At 39.7% G+C, this 13,461-nt stretch overlaps 1 protein-coding gene across 18 annotated transcripts in view; it reads right to left on the bottom strand.

Moving 5' to 3' along the window:
• KIAA1217 (KIAA1217 ortholog) overlaps positions 1-13,461 on the bottom strand; it is a 354,008-nt gene that overhangs the window by 143,715 nt on the left and 196,832 nt on the right. The window contains exon 1 of one of the 18 annotated variants that reach the window (XM_085227261.1): positions 11,261-11,282. The exons of the other annotated variants lie outside the window; for them this stretch is intronic. The gene's annotated coding sequence lies outside the window, so the exon portion shown is untranslated. Of the gene's footprint in view, positions 1-11,260; positions 11,283-13,461 lie in introns of those variants that run through there. 18 annotated transcript variants of the gene reach the window in all.

Consider the following 13,461-nt stretch of genomic DNA (forward strand, 5'->3'; position numbering starts at 1 on the left):
GAGTTGTATTACAGTCTGGATTATAGGCTTTTATTGAGTGTATTGGCTTTCCTCTAGTTTTTAAAGTCTGATTTAAATACACCAAATAAATTGTGACTCTTATTAAGTTTCCATGAATTTCAGTTTATGATGTAGCATTTTGGCATAGCACAGAGGACTTTGTCTCTAATTAGGTGTGTAGCAGTCTCATTGACTTAAATGGGATCTATTCAAGTGTTTCTAGAGGGACACGTGAAACAAATGGCTATGCTTGTAACTGAATAAATTTTTCTGCTGTCAGTAGAAGAGCTTCAGCAGTGACTCCATGGGAAAAGCAAAGATGGAAGGATTACATCCACAACTAATCTAAGGCTGAAGGTACACACTGATGGCTCAGCTGATCTAACAGCTCAGCACAGCTGGAAGGGAGGGAAGTTCTTGGTTCTCCTGTCATCATTCCAGCCATGTTTAGCCACCTCCCCTCCTAGGCATAAAGTGAAACAATTCACTTTCTCCTTTCACTCCGCAGTGCCAAGGTTAATTTCCTTCTATTTTAGTGAATTTTAAACCAGTGAATGAGAAAAGATGAAAGGAAGAGTAAGGGATTTGTAGATCTGCATAGACATAATGAGCATCACAAATTAGCCTTGCTGAATCAACAGTTAATGGAAACAGCTGACATATCGTTTCCAAGTGACAAAAGAAGAACTCAGTGGAGCTGAATACCTTAACCCCCAAGTGACACATATATGCTTTGGTGAAGCCTATGCTTCTCTCCTGTAGCAGCTGCATTTTCACTCTCATTTGCCTTTAAAAAAGTAAAATCCAGAGAACTCTAATTTCCTTAGCTAGGTAACATTACCACTGGCATTCGTGGTATTCCTCTGAGCACACCTCTACAAGGACTTCTGCTCCCCACCACTGGCTCTCAGCTCTGTGTAACCCATTTGGCTTCCCCAGACCAAGGTGTGATGGACACATGCAGAGGTGACAGATTCTATCAACAAAGCCAAAAGGATTCCAATATCTTATCCTTCACAGCACAAGTTAATGGCTGAGAAAGGAATATAATTATATGGCACGGATGCATAAAGTACATGGAAAATTCACATAACACCTGTGAAACTATTTCGTCAATGATTTTTCTCTATCAGCATTATCTACATACAGATTTATAGGTTGAAGCTTTTCCAACAGCAAAAACAAATGCTCATGGAAAATATTATGTCTGAGCTCTAGGCCAAATCCGACCTTTAATTACATTAGTCTAGTTTTTACAGCTGAATCAAAAGATTCTGTAAATTCCATGGATTGTGCTTCAAACTGGGGCTTACCAAAAGCAGGAGCCACCCCTGCAGAGATGTTAGAGCTCATGCAGTGAGCCCTGCACCAATGGAGGAAGTTCACTTTGTAGGCACACTGAGGCTGCCCAAGGTGGCCTCTACACAACTATGACAGCTTTTCCATCACCCAGCAATACATATCAATAATCCAAAGGAAACTCTTTGCTCAGGCTGGAAGACATCCTGCCCCCAGAACTGCATCCCAGCTGCCCTGCCAGCAAGAGTTTTCTGCTAAGATTCACCCAAGTGAATGCAGATCTGCTGCTCCTGCGCTAACATCTGCCTTTATTTTAACTAGGATGGCAGCTGGCCCTGGTCAGAGCCCAGAGCAGAAGCAGCACAGCTCATGATGCCTGCTGCTGAGCAAAGGGACTGCGCTGAGGCTTTCTGGGATGTTTGCACAGCTTCTGCTCCTGACTCACAGATATTCAATACAAGTGTAGGAACTTCCCTGACCTCTCACTTTTGAGACCAAGAAGACAAGGGATACTCCTTTCTCTTCTTCCCACATCTAGGGCTGTAGCTACCACAAGGGCAAATATCCTTCAGGATACATTTTCCCCAGCCTTCAAGTCTACTGCTGCCATGAAGTACCAGGCAGCACCACTGCTCAGTCTGAACTTGAATGTTGTTCCTCAAGCGCTGCTCTGCTTCTATAGTTTGATGCTTTTAAAGAAGTCTTTAAATAAAATCAAAAGTATGGTCCAGACCCAACACTGCTCTTCCCACAAGACTAATGAACTCCGGGCCAGCATTGTCTTAAATCCTGGTATGGAAGGTATTTTCTGTTTCAAACAGTTTCAGCATTTGATTAAAGGCTGATTAAACACTAACATTAAAGATGTTAACATCTAAAAATATGCCATTGTAATTGTGTCAATTTACATTCTAAATTAATAACATTATCAAAATGAGCAAACTGTACCATGTACTGCTACTACTAACCAGCAGCTGTATTCAGACCTATTAATCAATTACCTAGATAAAGTTAAAGCAAACTCAAGTTGCAATTACACATAAAGAAAGTTTCATTTCAAAAAAATCAATTTATATGCAAGTTAGAGTTGCTCTGCAGGCATGAAAGAGTATAATATTTTGGATAATCGGCTTTAAGGAAAAAATACAAATTACAAAAATATCTCCAAAAGAAGAGTGTATTTAATTGCACATAAAGAAGTTTATGATTATTTCCTGTAATTAAAGCCTTGATTTGCTGGGACTAAGCCTTTTTGCAGATGAGTAAGGTATTTTTGCCTCACACAGTCCTCACTAAACCAGAAAAGCAGAGCACATGCTGTATTTAAAGGCACGGTCATAGACTCAGCTTTTTATATATAAATATTTAAATCCAACCCAAATGTAATTACAGGCCTTTGAGTGAAATTCGAAAGGGATGTGACAAGGCTGACTGCTCGGCCTCTTCCCCACCGTGGCGCAGACCCTGGTCGGAAAGCCTGGCTTTATTCTGGGGTTCCTCGGCTGTGGGGACCCTATGGTGAGAAGGACATGGCAGCAGGAAGGGAGAGGATGCATGGTGGTCCTGGAGATGACAGTCCCACAGAGTCACACCATTCCTGGCTCCTGCCTTCTCCTTCACTCCCTTGGAGCCTTAGGAAAGTCCACAAACTGATGGTTTTCACTTCTGAATATTTTATAAATGGATTATAGGCCTCACATCTTACTTCCTGAAGGGAGGTTGGCGTGAAGAGAGGTTTGGCCTCTTCTCCCTGATAACGAACAGGACCCAGGAAAATGGACGCAAGTTGTACCAGAGGAGGTTTAGGTTAGACACGAGGAAAAACTTTTTCTCTCAGAGAGTGGTCAGGCACTGGAATGGCTGCCCAGAGAGGTCGTGGAGTCACCGTCCCTGGAAGTGTTCAAGAGGCGTCTGGATGAGGAGCTGCAAGATATGCTTTAGTAGCTTGTGGTAGCAGTGGTAGTGAGAAAATGGTTGGACTAGATCATCTTATAGGTCTTTTCCAACCTTGTTTCTATGATTCTCCTGGGATTCTCTAAAGGTAAGCTGGCTTCTTCAGTTTGCTTAAAGAGGATGCTGTGGGGCATCTGAACGGAAGGACTCAGGGGAAATGGATAAGATGTATTTTTAGGTGGTCCTGAACAATCTAAAATGTTGCAAGCAAGTTAGACACATTTACACATGGATCCCAGGGGCCATCAGGTAATATGATTGAGAATTTGACTAATCTGGAGGCAGAACCTCCTTGCATTCTACCTGCTTACAACTTCAATAGTTAAGTGCTGGACAGATTTTTGGCTTTTTTTCCTTAACAAGATTTACTTCTTAGAGTTAAGCTGAACTCTTCAAATTTAACTTCCATTTAAAATTTAATTTCTGAAGAACCATTTGAATAAGAATCTTCTACCTTTCTCTTCTAATGATGACAGCATGTTGGTACTCCATTTCCACATACTTCACGACAAGCTAGAGCACATTTAAGCCAATCTCATGATCTTCTGGTGATCAAGAGCCCTAAAATAGGAGGGAGCAATCTACCTGTGTTCTCTGCCCAGCATCCTCCCATACTCCAGATCACTATCTCAGGTGGACGCAGCACACTCAACTGCCAGACAAACAGATCAGCCCTCTCAAACACAACTGCAAAAGATGAGTGGATTTAAAATTTAAATACTAGGGCCAGAAGAGCACATCCTGAGCACTGTGTCTGTGAGAAAGAGAGATCAGCTTCCAAATGCTTCCAAACGCCTTTGTAACAAGTGAGAGCACCTTCTCTCAGATCTGCATCAGCACTTGAACAGCCCTGGGAAATTGGGAAGTGAGATGCTTGATTCTCACTCATCCTCCCTTAGAAATAATGAAGAGAAAAGAAACACAAAATTTCCACTTTAAGAACTCAATACACCTCCAGATTAAGATATGATGGGAGACCTGTAAGCTTGCTACCTAGACTCTCTCTCCAACACTCCAACACAAGCAGGAGGTATGGATGGCTCCCTTTGGGGATCACATTTAAATGAGGACCTAGTGGTCAATATCCATGCTCTAGAAGAGCATTCTTAAGTAAGGAATAAAGAAACACTAACTTCTCTAACTATAACCAAGTCCCTAACTATATCAGAGTCAGAAAGCAACAGCCAAGCCTACCACAATATGGATGCATCTGAGCATCAGCAATGCCCATGCCAGGATGAGATACAGACAAACAGATAGATAGGGCCAGCAAATGCAGCATCACGTGCAGACACTTCCACCAGACACAAGTTTCCCAAAGAAACATAAATGTTAACTTCCCTCATGGAAGTCTGGGTGACAGAGTTTCCCTTTAACTCTCACCCAGCTGTATTAACTCATTTTCATTTTTACTTCTGCTGCCCATAATCCTCACTTTGGTGCCTGCAACCTTATTCAGATGGAGGCAGGTTCTGGAAAGCCTCCTGCTGGCTGCAGAAGAGAAGGAAATGAAGGGTCTTGACAGCTGACCTGCCACTGTTGCACATCATTTTGTAAATCAGAAGTGACATCAGGAAAAGCAGAGCACTGTTTCACAATCACTGCTCAATACTGTACCAAAGGCAGTCAATCAGACACCAGGGATGTTCAACTCATCTTCTGATTCACCTTTTATTTGCATCCTGCAGTCACTGCCTTTGTGTTTCAAATACAAGCAGATAGCAAAAGCTTTACTCACACCACCCTGGATCACAGCAATACACAGAAGTATGTCCAAGTCACTCCTTTTCTATTAAATCGTTTGACTTCATATTTAGCCCTTGCAAACTGCAAACCTAGCAAGACCTCACAAGACATGGTACAATTTATTCTTGCAAACATTCAGAGGCATGAGAACAAAGACAAAATGCTCAGGGAGCTGCCTGAGGAGCTAACCAATGACCCACATTTTGCAGCCAGTTAATGTTTTTTCCTGCTACTGGAAAAGGATTAAATTTAACTTGTTTTATCCATGGATTCTATTTGAAGACTCATGTTTTTCCTGAACTGAAAAGTTCAGTTTTGTATTGCTGTTTACAGTGGTTATATCTCAAAGGGAATGAATGCATTTATGGTATTTCCTATTGCAAAGAAAAGGAATTTCCCCTTGTGCAGCGAAGTATACCAGTCTAAGCTGCATCCTCTGCCTAATTTCTTTATTGAGAAGACTTTCCCATGAATAAAATCTGTAAAAAACAGTAAGTAAAAAACTTTTACAGTCCCCTCTCTATCCGATCTAACAATGACCACAGTTCTTTCTTGTGGTAATTTTCTTTCCCAAGATTTGTTCCCCACAGAGCTGGTGCCCCAGCAGTGCAATGCGGCCAAGGGGCTGTCTGAGCCTTGTTCTCTCACTTGGGTACCACAAGCCAAGCAAGACAGTCTGTCCCTGCCCGCTGCTCCTCTCTTGCTTCCAGAGCAACTGTTCAGGATGACCGAGTCACACACAGCTGCTCACAAGGCACCTTCATTCTCAGGGTAGGAGAAGAAAGAGCTGTTTTATCCTGGGCATCTTTCCATTCCTGCCTTCTAAGCCTACTTTTGTCTAAAACACTTATCAGTCTTTACCACTACATTTGTTACATGTTTCTTTATTTTAACTCACACTTCTACATGGAGCTTTACATTTTATGTTGTGGGAGAGGGATTTTGATGTAAACCATGGCCACCACTTAGGCTGTGCAGATACAGGTTGCAGCCACTGCTGCAGGAAGAAGCATGCTCACAAGGTCTTGCAAAACATAAAAAGTGTATGCTTCTTTCTCTGCGTTTTTCTTGAATTGTGAAATGCCTCTGTCTCTTGAAAGCCGTAAGTATTAAGTCTTCCTTCTTTCTATCAATCTACAATGCTGGCCAGACAGATGCTGCCCGTCCTAGAGGAGAGACTGGAGCTTTAGTGTTGCTGAAAAAACAAAGCTGGAAATAAGATGCTGCATGCATGTATGAGCCGTGCTCTTAAATGATGACATTCAAAAGAGCTTGGGCAAAATTTCCAAGACCTGCCATAGGAATAGATTCTTTCTATTTTCACAAACTAACAAATTATATTCTTTCACCATCACATCTTACCGCACATCCTCCATGAATCTCACCAAAGCCATACATCAGAATTTCTTTTGGAGCAAAACTTCAGAGTTAGAAATCATCAGTTGAAGAGTGTCAAAAAGGGAAGAAAAATACACCAAGAGTACTCAACAGCAGACTCTGTTTTCAAGTTGGAATTTGAAGAAACCACGTGAGAATCACACTGAGAACCAACTTTACATGTAGCTTTTTATGTGCAAGTACCAAGGAACAATTCAAACACAGCTGAAAACCATCCAGTTCTGGATATAATTACATGCCCAAAAAAGAGCCAGAATTATAATCCAGCTAAACTATATATCAGATGACTGTCAATTTGACATATTTTCATCTTTTCTTCAGGTTTAACACAGTGCTCTTGAACACTAAAAGCCAAAACCTCTACTTACGCCCTGCAGGCCACAAAATCTCCAGGAAAGAAAACCAGCAAGATCCTTGGCCACAAAACCTCAAAAGCAGCTCAGATTCACTCCTCTTCCTTGTTCCCCAGGTTCAAAATTCAGATATCCTAGGCAAATTTATTCATGAGTAAACAGGCCATGAACACACATTTATTCCTTCTGTTCTTCAGTTAGAATCTTTTCTAAGAATTTTCAGCTTACACGCTTATCTTGCAGAGCAAGATTCACTTCACAAGTAAGTTTTATAAAAAGTCACAACCAAATCCTTTGCACAGTTAGTTTGGATTTTGAGGAACTTACGTGACCAAAACATCATACAGGGGCAACGTGCTGAAAATCAGTAGAGACAACAAGACAACAAGGTCTTCTACCTTCTTCCTCCAAAATGCATATAGCTTGAGTGGGTGTGGTTAACAATGTTAAAGATCAGTCACAGTATTTAAATAAATATACTACAAAATAAGTTTTCTATTCTGTACATGTGCTCTCTTAGGGTAGAAACAGACTCTTACTGGCATTAAAATTTACATTAAGTAATGTTAACTAATTATACACTAAAATTTTAATTACTTACCCAAATACAATCCCCTCTCTAAATCAATACCAAGAGACTGCTGCCTTCAGAAGACGTCAACAAAGCAGAAGCAGTTTATGACCGCTGGGTTAAATATTACTGCTGTGAATTTATAGTTATGTTTTCTTCTGGAAAACAAAAACTAAACAACTAAGAGATGAGGAATTGACTAAGTGTACAACACATGTCAACAAGAGGGTAAATAAGCTGAAATAAAAAAGAATCTTTTCTCTACCACTTCTGTCTAATGATTTCATCCATCGCTTGCACTATCACTTGGTCAATAGTATTTTTTCAAAGGCAACAGCATCTGCACATGGTAAAGCACAAACGTAATAGTAGGGCTAACTGTAACTCCTGCTCTTCAGCTGCTCTGATTTGCTTAGCCTTCTGACATTTACGTCTCCCATACTCAAGCTCAATTTAGCAGGCCAAAGTCAGAGCTCATCTGTAAGATGATATAAGCTGCATGTCACAAAGTAGGTGAGAGTTTAACCTGGTGCGACACAAGTATGGATGGGGCTGGAAGATTTTCAGCAATACACTCCCAACTTCCTTCTCCTCTGACTTTCATATTTGGAGCAAGGTGGCTGAATGCAAACAGGCTTTCATCTGTTGTACAGAGCAACTACTGGAAGAAAGGGAAGAAGAGCCTGTCAAAGTCACGGAAGCAGATGGCCAAACCATCCTCAGGAAACAGTTCAAACAGTTGCAAGCTCTAGGTGGAATCACTGACAAGAGACCATAGTCTTCTGGGAAGAAGGAAAGCTACTTGAAGCAGTGTACTGGGGAGCAACTAGGAGAAAATCAGCCTAGTGAGACTTAGAGAGCTGGAAATGTTCTGGGCTCAGTGCATCACAGGACTCAACTAGCAAAATCTTTCCTTTCCTCCCCAAACTCTGTGTTTCTTCTGAAGTTGTGCTGTACTCCATCCTAGTCACCTAGGGATTACTGTAGCCTATGAATTATTTCAGGAATAAGAAGGACCAGAGCAAAGGTCCACCTGCTCCTGTAGCCTGTTTCCACTACTACCTTGAAATAGATGCCCAGAGAAAAGGTTAAGAACAGGGGAAGGCAAATGGCAGTGCTGCCCAAAAATTCTCCCAGTCTCCAGAAATTTGTAGCTCTGTTATTTGCCTCTCCTCTCTATCATATCGCACCCAGTTATCTAACTGGAGATGGAGTCATTCCCAAATTTGGATGATCAGAGTTCTCCAAACCTCGTTCAGTTCTGTTACGCCTCTTTGTTCTCAGAGATGCCTGAACATCACAAATGCCCCCATGCTCTGTCTTGCTCTCTGTTTTCTTTTTCTAATAACTACCAATATTCATCTGCTTTTTTGATTGTAAATGAACACTGCAGACAACTCCATGGATCAAAAATAACCTCTAGATCTTATTCTTGTGTGATAATACCCAGCTCAGTGTTTTATAAATAAAGTTAAGACTCTTCTTCCTTACAACAACATTTCACAGCTATTAAAATTGAACCTCACCTACCACTACAACACCAAAACTGAAGATCATTCTGCAATTCTTCACAGTTGGACTTCAGCCATTACCAATTGCCATCTACTTGTCAATCCCAGGAGATGTTATGTTGCTCACCTTATCCAAGCACAAGAAAAAAATATTACAGATTTTTCCCTTCAAAATACCAAACTGTTTTGAAATGTCCTCTACAGACTAGGATATGATAGCCTAAAAATGTTATTCATAGGAGCCCAGTCTTGTAGGATATTATATCCACTACCCCTAAGAAACTCTATATCTCAGTAAAACAAACAAAAAAATCACCTGCAGCTATAGTGACCTACTTGTGTTAACTTAAAGATCCTACATCCTGGAGACAATATTTTCTTGATTATTCAAAGAGAATACATTTAGATCATTAACATTAGTTATAGCTTGTAGCTTGGTGTCTTTCATTTATTCAGCAAGTTTCAAGTCTAGACAAAACGTTAAGTGCCCAGATTTCAATCCCCCTACGTTGGGCAAAAGAATTCCAAGTGAAAGAGCTCACATCAGGTGACAAGAAAGACGTTAACTGTGGAACTGTGACTTTACAAATCTGTAGTTGCTAAAAGGTCTTAGCAGTTTCAGACTCAAAAAAAAATCCCATCTTTTAAACAGCCTGAACAAACAATACAACAACAGCAGCAATTCTGATACTGTTGCAGCTGAATACAAAAAAATATGTATTATTTCAAAAGCATCTACCTCACAGGCTTAGGAAACATGTTTCTAATAATTACATGTGTATGTATAATATATAGGCAGATAATATATAGTTTGTAAGTAATTATATAAAATATATTAGATCTGTCATATAAGCATACATATTTAGTACACTTTGAAGAGTTACTTTATTTTAAGTGTCTCTAAAGGTCAAAAGTTTTAAGTGTAATTATGTTTGTTATCTGGTATTTATGCAGCCCTTCTGTGAGTTATCTGCCTATTTTAACATACTTATTCTTATCTGGATTATGTTGGAAGTGCAACCAGTCCCCAACCAACAAACGTATCTAGCAGAAATCACCATGGCTATAACATAATTGTCTTCCATTGCAAGCAGCTGTTTACTAATAAACAAGTACATGAGAAGACCTTGAAAGAAAGACTATAGAAGACAAAATGGTATTTAATTTAAAAAAAAAAAAAAAGAAAAAAAGAAAAAGAAGACGTAACTAAAAGCCCTTCAGAACTGAAACCATAAGTCTTCCTGGCATCCTTCCCAGCTACTATTTGATTTTATGCTGTGTGACATTTTATACATCCTTGTATTTGAACTACCCAACCATATTTTGTTTCTTCCTTCAACTTGTTTTTGAACTAGTGCCACAATGGTGTTGCTATAGAAAGAAAACACACCATTCCACAGTGGCTTACCCTTTCTACTTGTAAGCTAATGAATGCAGCTGTTCAAAACCTGCAATTTATCTAAAAGACCCCTGGTATATAAATATTTTTCATAAAACAACACAGAATCCTGTCTTGGTTATGGAAGCAGTTCTGAATTTTGCACTGACTTCTGCAGTATTTGTATTGCCTTGTGGTTTGGTTTGACTTGACCGTAAGTTCTAAAAATTGTTATTACACTAATTAGCTAATGTCTGAACAGTATCCTCTATGCACTAAGCACTGGGGAAATAAGAGGTTACATGGTCCCTTCCCTAGAGAGCTCAAATTTCAAAAAGAAACCAAGGATGGCGATGAACTAACCCACTACAGACCAATTTTTTGAAGACAACATAATTCAAACAATCGCTGATCTTTCCTAAACTGAGACACCTACACTATAGATTCCCACAGCTGAGCTTGTCACTCCAGGTTCCCAAAAAAATTAGTAGGCATTTTAAAGATACGTCATCTAGACGAACCCTTGAGGGTGAGTGTTGAATTGTGGATTCCACTCCCTAAGGGGAGCCTCTTTTAATTAGGGAGATTGCTCGCACTAACTAACCATGCAGCTGCAGAGCGCGTTAGTCCACAAAAATGCCATGGTACACACAGAGGAATGAGCCAGTCTGAGGACTCAGAGGCAGAAAATCTTAAGGGACAAATTTATTCAAGCAGCTTGTTTGGAACTTAATAGGTGCATAAAAGAAAGTGAAAGAAGCAAGCAGAGAAACATGATGCAAGACAAAGGAAAAAGTGTAATGGAGTGACTAACAGTAAATTATCTTACGCAATTAGTTCAATGGAAATAATACTTGGAAATGGAACTGAGAATTTCAGAGAAATGTCTGGTGCTACACCCTGTCCACAAAGAGAACACAAAAGAAATTCATCAGGAAATTATGCACATTTCACTAATTGTTCCCTGCAAAGGAAAAAAAGAAAAGGTTCACAAAATACTATCTACATTAAATTGCCATAACCAGCTTAATTGTCAAACATCTGAACTTACTGTGTGCTGCCCTGATACTCAGGAATCATTTGAATCCGGTAAATTCTGAAGAATTGTTTAGATAACTGCAAACTCCCCAACTTCGCATCATGTAAAAAATCAGTGTCATCCTTCCTCTTTTGATTGTCCCTCCTCAGCACAAGAACACAGCTGTCTAAAAGTATCAAGTTTCATCTTCTTAAGCCCTTTCAGTTGTGATGGATCCCAAACTGCAGTCTATAAACAGCCTAAGGTACATCATTGGTTATGAACTGGTACATTTCCTGATTTCCTAATTTCCATCATTAAAATAAAAGGCAGTTTAGTGAACTTGGAAAATACAAAGAAATTATTCTCCAGAGTGTAACATCTGATACAAAGGAGGAAAAAAGTATTATTTTCAAGTGCAAGGCATGTGAGAACTCGAGGCAAAACCAAAACCCATTAATCTATCTCCACCCCCATGCTCAAAACAAAAACTAGAAAAAATACTCTTTGGTGCTTCACATTAGGAAGACACAAATCCGAGACATTTCCCATCTGTTTTGTTTGCTGTTTTTTAGCAAAAAATCAAAATAATCCTTTCTTTTTTTTTTCTCCACTTTCAGCAGAAACACTGAAGGATATTTTCAGCGTTGTTAGTTCCAGGTTTTTTATACCTTTCCCATCCCATTTTATTTGAGTTCCAAGTATAATTACTCTGCCCCAGTGAACCAATGTCTGAGTTTTTTAGTTATAACTACAGTTATCACAATCAAACTTATACAATACACTTGAACTTAAGGAGCTGAGTGGGGAGACAACTAGCTCTGTGCTCCCATAGCAAACACTCTACTGGCACTAGTCACATCTCTGGCATGACCATGAGTGGCCCCCAGGCTTTTTAAGCTCCTGTTTAGTCCCTAGGAATCTGCTGGCACCCACAAACCACTGGAACACAGTCATGACCCCTCCCTCAGTGTTGTAAGGAAATGAGGTAGAGTTGGACATATTGGCCCCAAAACACCTGGCAATTTCCTTTCATGGAGAAATTCCTACCGTCTAGTCAGAGCTTATCTGCACTGTCAGAGGAATGAGTCAAAATCCCACCTGTGATGCTTCACTCATGCTGTGCTGTGGAGGCTGCTCACACTGTGCCCTTAATTCACACAGTGAGGTCAAGGGTTACCAATGGGTCTGGATGAAGAGCTAATGCAAAACTGTCCTTCTCAGGGATGAGAGAATCTGTGTTTGAAGCTGGCAAAGAAGCCCCTTGTTTTATCCAAATGGGTCACCACAGCCCTCAACTTTCATTGTCAGCTCAGTTCCACTGGATGAGATTTTGTTCTATTTGTCCTTTTATTTCTGCAGGGAAAGCCTCCATCCTATGTCCCATCAGCTGAATGAGTACTAGTTCACCTCACAAAGCTAAAATAATATCTGTAACAGATGTTACTGTTTCTAAATTTTTAAAAATGAATTTAAATCTGGCTACGCTTTTAAGGAACATAAAAATGTTACTATAATCGCTGTGTTATGGTTTCAAATTCGGTATGATTCATATGAATCACTTTTGGATACCACATCACTAACTTCTGGATATGCATGGAGTGCAAAACAAGGAAGAAAATGAAGATAGTATTTGTTTTCCTTTTTCTAAAATGATGGCTGCCTTTGTCATAAACAAACACTGCATACTGCAATACCAACCTCAGTAAAAGTCTACCCACTGCGTGTGTGGCGGAACACATCTTGACTATTTTTAAAGACAGTAAGGGACATTTTGATGTTCAATTTAATTCAGGACAATGAATTTTCTCATCAGTGAGGAAAAAAATTAAAACAAGCACATTCTAAAATTTGTATCTCACAGTTTAGATTTCCTTCCACACAGCTGAGTAAAATAAATGTCTCTCCATTCAGGTACAAACATGACCACTTAAGTTAACTTAAACAGTAAAATTCCATAACAGTTCATCAGCCTCTTGTCAAATGTCTGGGTAAGTGGCTGAAAAGACATTTCAATCCAACTAGAAAGGGAAAAATATTTTCAACGTCTCATGTAAAATATGCTATTATTTTACTCTTGCAACACTGCAGCACACAGACATTCCTTCAAGTCATATTTTTAGTACTTAAAAGCATTATATGAACTTTAAAAGTGGTATGAACTCCAAAATTCTCCTCATCTCAGCAGCTTATTATCCAAATAGCAGAATGCTGTACAAAGTGCTCCACTGGCA

Source organism: Meleagris gallopavo, chromosome 6 (genome assembly GCF_905368555.1).
Source record: "Meleagris gallopavo chromosome 6, MGAL_WU_HG_1.1, whole genome shotgun sequence".
Lineage (NCBI taxonomy): Eukaryota > Metazoa > Chordata > Aves > Galliformes > Phasianidae > Meleagris > Meleagris gallopavo.